The sequence below is a fragment of the Balaenoptera borealis genome (assembly GCF_965194805.1).
Source record: "Balaenoptera borealis genome assembly, chromosome: 13".
Lineage (NCBI taxonomy): Eukaryota > Metazoa > Chordata > Mammalia > Artiodactyla > Balaenopteridae > Balaenoptera > Balaenoptera borealis.
The window spans coordinates 66,776,219-66,792,397 of NC_138870.1; the positions used below are offsets into that span (position 1 = coordinate 66,776,219).

Consider the following 16,179-nt stretch of genomic DNA (forward strand, 5'->3'; position numbering starts at 1 on the left):
TATAGTCAGCTTCAACCCAGCAGTGCATAGGGTCTGGAATGCCTTACTAATATGCCCAGCAAGTTTTAGCCCTCCTTTTGTTGCCTAGCTCTAGCCACTGCATTGACTTACCCTAGAGTTTCTGCTTCAAGTTCCTGATAGACCTGAGCCCCTGTAGAAAAAGCCTTGGCCTCACTGGCTCTTGTCAGCCCCACCTCTAGAGAACAAGAAGCTGTTTATTCCCACAACATTGCCATGTTCCTTCCAGGAATGGGCTCCTCAACCCAAAGTCGCAGCACTGCCATCCAGCTATTTTGACCTTGAACTCGTTCTTCCACAACTGGCCCACACATACTATTGGATGCCACACCCACAGTAACCACACAGAGATTTGCCATTTTACGCAGGACAGCCCCATGGATAGGTCTGCTTTCCAGTTTCAGTGTTTTGTCCATATCTGTTTCCATTGCCTCTTGTTGGTGAAATGGCACTCTGACCCATTCTGACATTTCCAAATAGGAAGGGAAAGTACGTAATTGTCTGAACCATTCATGAATAACTTGGACATTCAATGGGAAAGTGATCAAGACTGTTTATGAATAGTCCTCTTTTAAAATAAAATGGTATTAAGCAAGGGATTGAGGTGGTCGACCATGCTGTATTTGCAAAGATAAATAAGATTTAGATAAAGATATAAACTTTGACAAGAGCATTATGTACTTTTTGCTTTTCAATCTGTTTTTGCTTTTCCTACATGTTGTTAGCTGAAGGGGACTTTTAAAAAGCTAGTTGAAAATAATGACACATCAAAATAAGCATTGGGCCATTCAACATTATCACTTTAATCTTTCTGGCCCTTTTAGAAATAATATGCTCATTTTAAAAATTACATGTTTTCGTCTGGTAATTGTTTGCATGTAAATTTCAAATCATTAAAAAGTTCTATCACATTTTTTTTTCTGGTTCATTTTCTGACATATTTCTGTACAAATGGGTATATTAGTAGGAATAGGACAAAATTTTTTAAAACTAAAATTGAGCGTTGTATTCCTGGTTTTTAAAACTGTTGAATCCAATGAAAGAAATGTTTTCTAAGATTTCTATAAGCTATTCATAGAACCATCAAATTAAGGTGGCCCTTTTTTTTTTTTTTTTTTTTAACTCACTAACCACTGTCCAGTTCTAACTTAATGACCATCATTTGATGGGCAGAGCAACACTGGGGAAAAGCATGTTGACTGCAGAATCAGCAGAGCTGGCAGCTAATTCTGGCTTCTCCACCTACCTCCGCTCTGCTCCTGGATCTTACCCCCGCTAGCCCACCAATTCTCTCATCTCTAAATAGTCAGAATGTCAGTATCTTTTTCTTATTTGAGGGTCATTGTGAGAACAAAAATCGACAATATATATAAAGCACTTAGTTCACTGCCTGACACATAGTAGGAGCTTAATAAAAAATTATTAACAACTAACATTAATTATATATATCTGGAGTAATTGAGGCAGATGTTACAATGCAATGCTCGAATCTGTTCTAATTATACCCATGCCTTTATTAAAAGCCGTTCATGCTTTCCATTATCTTATCTAATACTAATCAATTGTCTTTTACAGGTAGAACCCATGGCTACTTTTTAAGGGACAAAATATTCTGTAAGATTCTATTTTATGCCAGAATCACTTTTTTTCAGAATTATATATATTATTATATATAAAAGCCATTATAAAATATAATTATATATTGCATAATTATGTAAATTATATAATATAAATATATGATGTAATTATATATTATATGAAAGCCATATATATATATATATACATATATAGAAACATACACACATACATACATACATACATATATATATGTATATACATATATACACATACCTCTACAGGGAAAGAGAGGGGAGTTATTTCCTGGTTTAGATTTTCACAAAGGTCTTATATGTATTGGCTTGCCCCGGATGCTAATGGATACTTAAACCACATGATACAACTTCACAGAGGGTCAACTGTACTCAAAACAATGTGATAAGTAAACTCAGCTATGTGAAGGGGTAGAATTAAAAAGTCACATGAATTAGGGACTTCCCTGGTGGTCCAGTGGTTAAGACTTCGCCTTCCAAGGCAGGGGGTGCGGGTTCGAGCCCTGGTTGGGGAGCTGAGATCCCACATGCCTTGCGGCCAAAAAACCAAAACATGAAACAGAAGCAATATTGTAACAAATTCAATAAAGACTTTAAAAATGGTCCATATCAAAAAGAAAAAAAAAATGCAGAGGTATTAAAAAAAAAAAAATCACATGAATTAAAAGACTGCACAAGATCCACCTAAAAATTCTTTTCTGACAGGGGACTGATTTAGGCTACACCTCAGAATCCCCAGCACATTTAACACTTCTGATTTAGGGTATTTTGGGAACACCCTACAAAGTTTGGAGAAAAAAAGAAAGAATAGAAAATATTTAACATAAAATCACAGTGAAAATAAATAAGACTAATATAGAAACTACTGTCATAAGCTGTAAAGAACATGAGAAGGATATTCCAACTGATTTTAACCTCTCCCTACAGCAGATTAATAGAGTGATAATTCTTATTTTGATATCTAATCCATATTAAAGACAGTGATTTAAATGGCGCCTGTGGTGTATGGAGTATAAGATATATCAAAGGCCCTGAGTCCAGGCTATAAAAACCTTAGAACTTTATGATTGGCATGTATTTGTGGGATTATTTTTTTAGAATGTGGAATAGGAAATTTTATCTAGCTAAATTTAAATTCCCACTAATACAGATTTTCATCTCCTTCAAATTGAGATCTGTATGTTATTTGAGTTAACTACCTAGATATTTTATATATAGATATATCAAATAAAATTAATGTATCAGAGTATGATAGTAGAAATGGCATTTTCAGATATTTGAATTTGTTTGTTTTTAATTATAGCAGTGTTCTCTATCAGCTACAGAAACTGTGGAATATGTATGTTATAAACATAAACATAAATAACCTTATTCTTTTGAAAGACCACAGTAATTTCAAAGAACTATTTGCTGTTGATATGCACTAAAATGAAACACACTAAAGTGATAAAACAGACTTTGGATCTTAAGGTTATAGTGACTGCTATTAACATTGAACAGATCCAGAGACATGAAAAATGGGCTGTCTGTACTCTTTGCCGACTCAATGAGAATATCTTATAAACAAGATCAGTACTTGTGGTTAGCTGATTGGTATGGATGAAGAGAACCTTAAATTCACAGTACAATATTTTCTATTCCTCATATGTGAGTCATCGTTGCAAAAGTAAAACCTTCACTTCCTCAAAAATAAATCTCCTGCTGTTTCAATGAGATCGAGCATTTCAATAATACTCATTTTAAATTTAATATTATATTATTGGGTCCTACAGAAAAACAGACAGAGGGTTTAGTATGTAGACATTTACCCATTTATATAACATCATTATATTTGGGCCAAAAAAGGGAGAATTCAGCAAATTAGTTATTTCTTTTTACATTGTACCGAACAGCTTGAGACATCTGGATGTTTGACCATCACTAAACTTAATATGATTAAGCAAGCATTATGTTTTTTATCTAAATGACTTGGCACCTAAGAGAAACAGATTTAATGATTATTTATTAACCTTCAATTCCAAGGAAAATTAAATAATTTTCTACTGTGAAACATAAAGAGAAGCCATTCACTACAATAAAACCTGTTGCCTAAATCTGCATCTGAAAGAAAACATAATTGATGCCAGTAGATGTACGTATATTGATCTTTAAGACAAATCACAAAAAAGATGGTGAATTAAATATATGTAAGTTTCATAGGCTAAATTTCACAAGCGAAAACTTGATGAGAAAGATTGACTGGCTCCCACATCGGTGAGCAGCAAGGACACCAGGCAACACTTAAACTCTGTTAAAGCCTTTGGGATCTTAACACAGCCACTCAGGGCTTCTGCTTGGGTACCACAGCTCCAGAGAGGCAACCTAGCAGCCATAAGGATGCTGTTAGACTAATCAAATCGGTCTCTTCCACTGTCAATACTTTGTCAAAATAGTCTAAGGTGACAGATGGGTCAGGGAATTTAGGAGTCTTGCCAATGGGCATGAGATTAGAAAGTGTCAGGTTGTAGCTTTATGATAAGAGCAGACTGAAGGGAAAGTGAATGCAACTAAATGGAGATTCGGAATCATGCTGTCAAGCTGCTTAGATAGATAGTAAAGCTCTATATCTGGGCAGTGAGGAATCTGAGTGTGGTAGGAATGGAACTGACAAAGTTTGAGACTGAAAAGATTAAAAAATAAGAGAGATTGGAAGAGCTATATATCATGTCAAAAGCAATCATTGTATGCATATATATGTATATGTGTTTGTGCAAACCTGTACACGTAACCTATGTGTACCTATCGCATAACCTATCGCATCCTCCTCCTCGACTCCCTCATTCCAACTCCCCTTCCAGGGAAGACCATATAGCTACAAACATTTTAAAGCCTGTGTATAAAATCTACAAAAAAAGAAAAAAGTATATTACTACATTTCTACCTATATGCTGCAATATGGACATTGTTATGCTTCACAAATTCACTTGTCCAAGTTACATAGGAGGCCTACTCCTGTATCTGGTAATCGGTCCTGATTTCTCTCTTTATTCCACAGTTTCTTCTCCCTATCAAATTATAAATTGCCTTCTGCAATTTGTTTCTCCGATGTAGCATATTCTCTGTCAATTCAAGTACTTCTGCCGGCTTCCCTTGGGAGCTTCTAAGATGACAAATGACTGCTTTATCATTTAATTCATCTCACTATAAAGGAGTGTTTGTCATTATAAGCTTTATTTTCTCACACTATAGCTGGCTGATTGTGTGACCGTAAAACCTTAGTTTTGTTGTATCTCAATCGTCTCTACAGAATAGAAATAGTGTATACATTGTCATTAAAATTTCTCTTACTGAAACTGTTGTGGCCAAGGTGAATAGTGTAGTAAGCTGGGCCTCAAATATATTGGAATGCTGGTGGGGATTCAACATAGATTTGGTGGGGAGGGCAGATTCTGACCCTTCTGTAGACACTACCTAAGAGTGGAAGTCACATGGCCTTTTATCCAGACATGTATACTTTTTGGTTTATCAATATTCACAAAGGCTTATAAACCCATCTTCAGCTCAGTGGTCCGCAAGAAGTAGCCTCAGTTACCATCAGAGAATAGCAACCACCCAGATATTGTAAGGAAATTTAATCTCTCATTTCTCAATGTAACATAAATTTTTGTATACCTGCTCTAGCCCAGCAGTACCATAGTGTAACTATGAACAGACATGGTTCCTTTCCTCAGGGAACTGAGAGAACAGAGCAGAAGTCAGACAATAAAAGAGGAGAAAATAACATATACATAAATATGCACCTTATAAAAAAACCATTTCTGCCGTGATAAGAGAATCACTGCTAGGGAATTCTGAGAAGACAAGTAAAATATATTGCACATATAAACACACACCTTAAAATAAGCTCAATGAAAGAAACAAATTGGTCAATGATAGAGAATAACTACTGGGTTATTATGGGAAGATGATAGCTTGAATATATCCCTGCTACCCTTGCTGCTACTGTATCTGACCCAAGCAGCTACCTAGGCTTCCTGTGCTGCCGGAGCCTTGAAAGAAAGAGCACTTGGGGGAATTTTTGCTTCATGAACCGAGGAAGAGGCAGGGACCAGTGGGGAAAGGCCTGAAGGGAGGCCCCAATGAATGTGGTAGATTCTGGCAAAAGTCTGGCCTGCGGGATGGATGAGTAAAGGCTGCTTGCAAGAGTGGTCCTTGCTGGGTCTACCAGTCTCCCCAGGCCTTGAGCAGCTTCCGGGTGAAAGAAGGATTTTTTTAATCATGAAACAAAAAAAGCAAAAACCATGAAAGAAATGATTATTCAACATGACTGTACTAGGATAAAAACTTATATAAAAAGAAACTTTAAAAATAAAAGGATAAGCCAGATGAAGAAAGTATATTTTTTAAAAAATCAAATAGCCTAGAAGAAAAATGGCCTAAAGCATTTTATTCAGAGAAAATTAGAATGCCAATAAAAATATCAAAAGATATTAAAGCTCACTAGTAACTTCTGAAATACTAATTAATAGATACTGACCCAAATTAATCTTACACCAAGGTGGTAATAAAGATGTAGAAAGGTAAGACTCACAGACGTTATTGGTTGAAGTAGAAATTAGTACCACTACAGAGGAGAGCACCTTCAAAACACCTGGTAAACTTGAACATGCTCACAAGCCCTGATTCACTAGTTTTCCTACTAGATGAATGAATTCCCTAGTGAAACTCTGGCACATTTTTATAAGGACTTACATGCAAAGATGCTCAGATCTGCTCCCTTTGGGGGAGTGAAACATAGCAATAACCTGATTATTCTTCACTACATAAATGGATAAACTTTGTTCACATGGTAGGATAGTGAACCAAAATGAAAACAAATGAATTTACATATATTGACCTGAATAAATTGCAATAAACAGGGTGATTTTGAAACACCAGGTTGAATTTTTTAAATGTATTAAATGATTTGAACTTGTCAAAATGTATTCAATGTAAAAAATGTATTTATAAAAAAAGTTATATAAAAACTTTAAATGTAGAAGATAACATGATATATATTGTTCATAGAGAGATCCATATTTTATAAAATATAAAAACTGGACCTAGAGACTGTCATACAGAGTGAAGTCAGAAAGAGAATAATAAATATCATATATTAATGCATATATGTGGAACCTGAAAAAATTGGTATAGATGATGTTATTTACAAAGCAGAAATAGACAAATGTATGGATACCAAGGGGGAAAGGATGGGTGGGATGAACTGGGAGATTGGGATTGACATATATACACCACTGATACTATGTACAAAATAGACAACTAATGAGAACCTACTGTGTAGCACAGGGAACTCTACTCAATGCTCTGTGGTGACTTAAATGGGAAGGAAATCCAAAAAAGAGGGGATATATGTATACGTATAGCTGATTCACTTTACTGTACAGTAGAAACTAACACAGCATTGTAAAGCAACTATACTCCAATAAAAATTTTTAAAAATTATGCATACATCTACCGATGTCAGGAAAGTGATTACAGCTGAGAAGGAAGGGAGGGGAAAGGAATGGGACAGTCATTAGCTATATGTGTAACATTTGATTCTGAATGAGAAAGCACCTTGATACAGAGATGTCAGCATGTCAGTATCTGTGCACGGAAGTGGACGTCCTTCTTAATATTATTTTTATTTGATGAAATCACGATTATAGTGGGAGATTCACAGACACACCTCTTAATAAGAACAAAAACCACAGTTTCTCAAGGAATAAGGTAGAGTTGAAAGGTCAAATGTCATAGAGGTGAAGAGGACAGGGGCTTGGTGGTGTGCTTTGGGATCAGGTGTGGAAGAATCCAGATGCCACCGCTTACCAGACCTGAATCTTTCAGATAGTTATTTAACCTCTTGAAGAATCGAAGTTTTCCTCTGTAAAGTGAAGATAATAATGGAATCTACTTCCATGGTATTATTGTGAAGCAAAATATACTAATGTAGCATATATAAAAAAGTTGGCACTGTGGCCAGAATAAATGGTCCATAAACGTTGACATAGTCCATTCATTCATCAAGATATTATTAAAATTCCCAGTCTAAACACATAATGTCATGAAGATATTATGAGGGCAAATGGAATGATATGGTAATTTAATAACAAGCATTAATTGAATATCCACTAGGCTCCAACACTTTCCATAATTTACCTGTAATCCTCCAAATAACCAGGCAACAGCAACTCTTATCCTGTGTAAGGAAACCCAGGTCCTAAGAGGCTCAGTGCTTGGCTAAATCTCCAAGCTCGTGAGAGTTGTGAGGTCCAGATTAAAGCCAACATCTGACTCCTAAACTCGTTTGTTTACAGTGATATTCAAACTGGGCTTCCATTGGCTATGGCAGCTTTAAAATGTTTGAGAACCATAATTCTACACTATGTTACCTTTCTGCATACTAGTAGATACTTCCTAAGGTTCAAAGAAAGGCCAATATGTACTTTGGTGTCAATATATTATTTCAATTATCATATACAATATAATGCAGGTAAAGTTTAAGAACAAAACTGCTTAACCTTAAGCATGATTTTTTTACTGTTTTACATTGTATATTATAGAATTTGGTATAGATGAATTAGTTGACAATAGGCTACTGACTTAATATGAAATAAATATATACATACATACACACACACACACATGAAAATAATGCAAAAATGAACCTTATGTTTGAAAACCTTACACCAATCTCTTCTCATTTTTAAATAAGTTTATATGCGGTGAAAATGCAGCTAACCATGTCCCATGTCCCAGGGCAGGAGACTTCTTCAGGTGCTCCCTGTAGAGGCTACTGAAGTGTTATAACCTCTTTCCATCAGTGGTGTGAACCTTTCTGAGGGCTCATGGTGGCATGGAAAGATCTGACCTAAGTCAGGGGAGCTGGGTCCCAGTTACACAACTACCATTCACCAGGAGGAGGTCTATAACACACCAGGGAACTCTGAGCTTCACCTTTTCCAGGCTTCAGCTTTTCTTTCAATATAATGGAAGCATTGGCCAAAAGCATGGAAGTAGTTTTCAAATGTACTTCAAGTCCTAGACCCCTTTGTTTACTTAAAATTTTAAGCCAAGGTCAAATATGTCAATTGAGCCTGGAAAGTGGACATTGAGAACTCTCCCCAAATCCTTGGACACATCTCCAGGAACACTTTGGAACAATCCAGAGATAAGTCAGAAAAAATTAGTGGACAAGATGAATTCTAAGATTAGATTAACTAAGGAGAAAATTGTGGGCCCCAAAGTATGACCAACGTGGTTTGTCTTACATTGAGCAAATTAACTAACTGGTATAAAACTAGTTCCCTGTAACCTACCTTATAGTGTTATTGTGAATATTGAATAAGATAATGCATGTGAAGCACTTAGAAAAGTGCCTGGAACCTTAAAAAGAGATCAATAAAGTAACCTACTCATCAATTTACCACCACCAACATCATCATCACTATTGTTATGAAATTAATCAAATGTATGAAAAAAAAACCTAGCAGTTGCCTGGCACAAAATGTGTGTGTATTACACCGCCATCATTTTTCCTACTTTTATGCCAAGATATCTACCCTATATTGGGCTCTAGAAGCTGTTAGATTATATTAAAAGGTAATGATGAATGAGACAGCAACCTCAAAACACAATGATGAAAGTTATTTTCTGCAGATTAGAATGAATATTGAGCTAATGGTATTTTTGTGAGAAACTTTCCTCCGTCTCCAGTAGTTTAGTATCTGCTTCTCTGGATATTTTAGTGGTTGAGACATTCCTGGCTACACAGGAATGTGAAATGTTCATTAAAAGAAGAGTCCTAGTCACTGCCTTGTAAAGATGATTCTGACAGCCTAGTTCTTTATGAACTATTTGTGTGTTGGCTTGTCCAGACTTTGGATGAGTTGGCCACTGAAGCAGAAAAATCACCACCAGGCTTGTCATATATCATTGATGCAATGTGCCTTTCTATGTGCCTGGCTGAGCAGCTTCCAATGACATTTGACATGGGGTTTTCTCCCAAGGCCATGGCATGCTGTGTGCAGCAAATCTGAGCTAAAAAACTAGTGTATGGCTGGGTATTCTTGGTAGGCCTCCAGGCATTTCACGTTCATTTATAAAATGCCTTCTTTCTACTTCAAATTAATCTTATGTTCTTTCCAATCACCACTGTAATACTCTTTTGACTTTATATTCTGACAAGCATGAAATAGCCTGATAGAATTGAACTGCAGTATAAAAAACCAGAGTTACTACAGTCAGAAATAAAAGTCAAAAACCAACTCTGCAAATTTACCTTCACAGCTGTGTTAGTGCACAGTTCAGGCCGTTTCTAGTTTTAGGACTCTACATTACCTCTACATTATGTCTTTGTGTTGAATTAAGTTGTAGGTATTATGTTTACAGAGCAGTTAACCTGTCTCCAAAATTCGTAACGCTCCTGGATGTTCTCTGACTTTCATTGCAAATGGAACTTCAGTGTTGGTTTATGGAAAAGCTACTAAAACAACAGAAGGACAGTTATCACGAGTCTCTTTATGAAAAGCATTAGCTTGTGGTAATTAATCTGAATAGGACATTTATTTTAGTTCATCTAAGCAAATCAATCTAAATTTTTTTTCGTCCTGGATATATCGTTTAATGCCCATTTAGGTTCAAATATTATATTTCTTTAAATTGTTAGTCCTAATGTATGCTGTTGGGTGATCCATTCATTTAATAAGCATGTATTTGGCACCTCCTATGTGCCTGGCTTTTGGAATTCAGAGGCAAATGGCACAAAGTTTCTGTCCTCAGAGGGTTCCTGGTCTGATAAAGGAGGAAGAAAAGTAAACAAGAAATGTGTACGGTGCATCAAAGTCCAGTGGTAGTAATGTGTACCAGGCAAAGGGGCGACAGAAGAGAATGGGAGTTCAAGGAAGGCTTCCTGGAGAAAGTAATCTCTGAGCCGGACAAAAAGGGGTAGGGACTTCCCTGGCGGTCCAGTGGTTAAGACTCCGTGCTTCCACTGCAGGGGGCACGGGTTTGATCCCTGGTCAGGGAACTAAGATCCCGCCAAAAAAAAAAAAAAAAAAAAGGGTAAAATGATGACAGGCAGTGATGGGAAGTTTGTTAACCAAAAGGATCCAAGTAAAATGGAATTGAATTAGGGAAATTGAACAATTTGTATGGGGCTTTATGTTTAAATAACACTTTTATGTATTCGCCCACTCATTTCTTCCCTTGAGGTATGCAAACCAATATCTATCTTATTTTATAAGTTAGAAAACTGGCTCTCAGAGTTCCCACTCAGTGACTGTTACCTGAATGAGATAAATCAACAAATATTTACCAAGTGCATAGTACCTCTCTGTGCCTCAATTCTTTATCTGTAATATTAGCATAATAATACCTCTCTCTTAAGATTATTACGAGGAATAAATAATATATGCTAGTAACATAGAACACTGCTGGGCTCAAAATCAGTGTTATATAAGCCAGTTATTATTACTAGTAGCAGTAGTAGTAGAATGCCAGATACTGTTTTAAATGCTAATTGTGAGCAAAACAAAAGCTAATTTTCATGGAGTTTACAATGTAGCTAGAGCAGACAAACAGATGGAGATGGTAAAAGGAAATGAAGTTGAAAGATTTGCTGGAGAAGGGAAAGGCACAGATTGCATAGGAATTTATAAGCATGCTAAAAATTTAGAATTTTAAGCAAAAAAAGATCTAACTTATGCTTTGAATGAATTACACACTGAATACTTTGAAGAAGGGCAAGGATGGAGAGAGTAGACCTGGTAGAAGATTATTCAGAAAATGGTGGCTTTGGGCCAGTATTGGGGGGGGGTGGGGGCTGAGTGATGAAGGGGTGCAGAGAGAAGTGGTCAAAATCTGGATATATTTTGAGGGTTACCAGGCAGAATTCACTGAAGGATTGGATACATGGTGTTCAAGAAAAGTAGATTCCAGAATTTTGGCCTAAGCAGGTATATCAAAGCTGGCATCTCTTGAGATGGAGAAAGATTTATGAGGAAGACAACTGGCAGCAAAACTCGAGATTTTAATTTTAAACAAGTTAACACTAAATAAATTGATGAATATATGGTATTGCAAAAGACCAAGGGATTGACTTGGGTTAGGAAAGATGGATAGAAATAAAATGAAGAAAGATACTATGATGGCTTGAAGATCCAAAGTGAGAGGTGGGAATAAGACTCAGAAAAGTGAAAGACTGTTAGGTTCTGAATCAGGGAAGAATCGGGTAATGAGGATTAAAACTGGAAAGAAGTGATCAGCGCGTGGACTGCTAGGGTGAACAATTTAAGCTACATTTACTAGTTGATTGGCGACAGTTAAAATTTTCAAAACAATTTGAGCTAAGGATCTTCATGTTTATTATATTATATTGAGCTAACTGTTTATGTGGTTTGCTCTCCCACTAGATTATAAATTCCCTGGTACCCTATTCACCTTTGTGTCATCACTGCCCAGCACAGTGCCTGGCACATAGTGGGTACTCAGTAATTGTGGAAGTAAATTGAAAAGAAATGGTTTGTGCCCATGTAGAAACTCTAATTGAGATTGTAGGTTTCCTGGGTCTGCTGTTGTATAAATTCAAACCACTCATGCTTGCAGAGCATTTGGGGCTGCTGAGAAAGTTCCAGATATCTGCTTAGCACCACAAAGAAGGGGAGCCCTCACTTCCACATCCTACAAACAACTCTTAGCATCCTGCTACTTCCTTATTTTGCCTCATACCAGAGTCAAGAGCAACATTTCAATGTGTCTCTTACATTTAATTTACTAAACTCCAGGTCAAATTGAACCCTGGTCTACTTGAAGAAAAATACACAGATGTAGTTTCTCCTTCCTTGTGCACGTTCATCTATCTTTACTCTAATTCACTCAAAACTCAGAGAAAAACGCATCTGCATCGAAACATTTGTATGGCATTGATTGTTCCCCATGCGATTATGCCAACAACAACAGTGTGAAAACATGGGGGTGAAAATCATCTCTGTAGCTTCTCTTTTGTGGGTTTACACCCTAGTGAGGTAGGACAGATAGCCTAAGATGTGTCTCTACTTTTCTCTGAGATTTGTCTTTTCAGTAAGAGTGTATTTATTATACCTCCTGCTTGCTTTTAGCGCGTGATAGATTTCTTGAAGATAGAACAGATTCTTTTTCACTTGAAAAAAAAAATTATTTTTGTTGTAGTAAAACTATTTCATTAAAAAAGTTTTTAAAGATATGAGACTAGATGTGATTTTAAGCTGGCACAAACTGTTCAAATTTTAATAACAATAAATCAGATTAGAGGTATAGGATACCATTTTGTTTTCCGCTAGCCCCACTTACAGCCAAGTGCCCATCATTCCAAACTATCTGCCTCCATCTTTGTTCTTCTTCCTTCTTCCCTCTCCCCTACTATTCTGATCTCACATAAGACCTCTCACACTTTCCTATCTTATCTGTCAACCCAGTGATCCCTCATAATTGAATATTTGAGACCACTGGAGAAGCCTAAGCAGTATTGGAGCTCATGAAAGTTATATTTGCTAGGTGTATGGTATACCTGCTCACAAGGATCTTCTAAACTCCTGAGAGACAAGACACATAAACAAACTTTACTAAGTGTGATTCATGCTTCAATAGATATCATCCAGAGGAGAGGGCTTTGACTTTTTCTGGGTCAGTCAAGGAATATTTCACTGCAAAGGTGATATTTAGCTGAATCTTAAGGGATGAGTAAGAGTTTGCCAATGAAGGAAGGCATTTTAGGTTTAAAAAAAAAAAAAGCAATATGATAAAGGGAGTAGAGGAAGGCAATGATATGATCCATTTGGAGAAAAGAAGTTAGATGGGACGGGAAGGAAGAGTAGTGAAAGGTGAGGGACCAGATGCTGGCTGGGCAGATGTTAAAAGATTGTGAGCAGAGGCATGCCATCATCACATCAAAACAGTATGGAAGATGAATTAACATAGGTACTAAGTTCACATAAAAGTCTATGGCCATAGTCACTGTGAGGTGGGACAGAGTCAAGGGAATTAAGAGGCTGGACGGAATCAAGAGATTTACAGGAATCAGAATCCACATCAATTCATGACAAAGTGCAGGAGGGCAGGATGAGGGAGAAAGCAGAAGTAAAAGTTTTAATTCCCAGGTGCCATTAACCAAAATAGAGAATAAAAGATATTGGCTCGGGTTGAATCAGCATGAGGAAGATAATATAGCTGATTCTGGAACTGCTGAGTGTAAGGATCCTGTGAGCTAACCTGAGTTATATATTTGGGAGTCTTTAATAGGCAGAAAGGTTGAAGTCATAGGTGTGGATGTAGTGACTCAAGGTAGAACGCATAGCATAAAAAGGGACATGGGATGAAACAAAAACATTTGACACTGTCCCAAGAGCACAGATTTGTTCCTTTACCACTGCAGTCAAATTCCAAGAGCCCCTGAATGGGCCTGGTTCCTCTAAATTAGTCTAAGGGATGTCAGCCATACTTCTGAGAGATCTCAAATATATATTCCCTGGTTTACAAAATTCAAGAAAGATATTCTCATCCTTTAATGATGCATGAGACTGCCAGACAGTCCATTAGCCAGAGGTCGCTGATATCATCTAGCCACAAGGTTTAAACCTCTGAGGTCTTAGAAAGCAGTTTTCCAAGAGGCTGCAGAAATGTAGTTCTCCTTTTCTTATGAATACCCATAGGAGCTGGTATCACTATAAGATACTATGCAATCTAAGTCCCTCTGGAAAATCAAAATGCTCATAAAATAATGCTAAGATCTTGTCAAATAAGGCCTTACCCAGCCATATTCAAGGAGGAAAGCATTCCTTCTGACTTCTAAAAAATGGCCTATTTGCCTTCTCCAAAAAATAATGTCAAAACATATCACAACTATTACTCTATATTTAATAATGATGGAAATTTTAACTTTCAAGGATCCTACTTAGAAATCAAAAAGTAGGACTTTCAAAGTTATGTTGCTTGTTTCTGTGTGCATGTGTGTGTGTTGATTTTTTTTAACATCTTTATCGGAGTATAATTGCTTTACAATGGTGTGTTAGTTTCTGCTGTATAATAAAGTGAATCAGCTATACATATACATAAAAAACAAAAAAGGTGGGGAAAGGAGAAATTCCTCCCTCTTTCTTCTTACCCAGTTGCTTGAGCTGGGGCATCTTCTGCCCTGGGCTTCCATGGTTCTCAGGCCTTGGGACTCCAACTGATTTACACCACCAGTTTTCCTGGGTCTCCAGCTTGCAGATGGCAGCTGGTGGATTTAAAAAAAAAAAAAAAAAAAAGTTACATTGCTAGTTACTAAGTAGAGAATGCCCTTGCTTTCCTCACCTCCTTCAGGGTGAAACCAGGAGGTTAGTCACTTTAGTGTGTGTGTGTGTGTGTGTGTGCGTGTGCATATGCACACCTGAAATCCGATAGATAGTCCATGATCTTTTAAAATTTGTTTTGCTTTCCCCAAAAGTTTGTTTGGTTTTGTTTTTACTTAATCACTCTGGGCTTACGTTTCATCTTAGCTACCATTTAATAAGTTTCTTGGATATTCCAAACCATAGGAGTTTTACATTCTTTATTTCACCTCCTCTTCTGTTACTTATATGAATGAGATGTCAGCATGGTGTTTTATACATAAATCTGAATCTGCAAAAGGCTAACCAACTTGTCCAAGGTCACACATCCACAAAGACATAGAGCCAGTGTCTTAAACTAAGTCTTTCTGACACAAAAGCCCCCGCTTCGAGACACAAGGGATGAACTTGCCCAGAGAAAGAGACTACGTGAGGATACAGCCAGAAGGCACCATCTGCAAACCAGGGAGAGAGGCCTCAGGAGAAGCCAAGCCTGCAGATACCTTGATCGTAGACTTCTAGACTTCAGAACGATTTCCCAGGAGCTCTATGACCCCGTGACTGTGATTACTGGATTACAGCCCAGGGATAGGCAAAGCTGACCTTCAGCAACATTACTGATCTCTCTTATTAGTAGTAATAATTATAAGGAGATTATCTCAGAATTTCTATGTGAACAATCATATTGTTTAAAAATAATGACATTTTGAGAAGCAAGAAGAACTACAGTCCTGTAGCCTGTGGAACAAAAACCACATTCACAGAAAGATAGACAAGATGAAAAGGCAGAGGGCTATATACCACATGAAGGAATAAGATAAAACCCCAGAAAAACAACTAAATGAAGTGGAGATAGGCAACCTTCCGGAAAAAGAATTCAGAATAATGGTAGTGAAGATGATCCAGGACCTTGGAAAAAGAATGCAGTCAAAGATCGAGAAGATGCAAGAAATGTTTACCAAGACCTAGAAGAATTAAAGAACAAACAAACAGAGATGAACAATATAATAACTAAAATGAAGACTACACTACAAAGAATCAATAGCAGAATAACTGAGGGAGAAGAACAGATAAGTGACCTGGAAGACAGAATGGTGGAATTCACTGCTGTGGAACAGACTAAAGAAAGAAGAATGAAAAGAAATGAAGACAGCCTAAGAGACCTCTGGGACAACATTAAACGCAAC

General features: G+C 36.9%; 1 protein-coding gene and 1 long non-coding RNA gene across 6 annotated transcripts in view; one reads left to right on the plus strand and one right to left on the minus strand.

Annotated features, from left to right (window-relative positions):
* SYT1 (synaptotagmin 1) overlaps positions 1–16,179 on the plus strand; it is a 538,168-nt gene that overhangs the window by 216,034 nt on the left and 305,955 nt on the right. The window lies entirely within an intron of this gene.
* Positions 1–16,179, minus strand: part of LOC309609796 — a 289,307-nt gene that overhangs the window by 29,196 nt on the left and 243,932 nt on the right. For all 3 annotated transcript variants that reach the window (XR_014233579.1, XR_014233580.1, XR_014233581.1), the window contains exon 2: positions 14,785–14,898. This is a non-coding gene — a long non-coding RNA (uncharacterized lncRNA). The remainder of the gene's footprint in view (positions 1–14,784; positions 14,899–16,179) is intronic.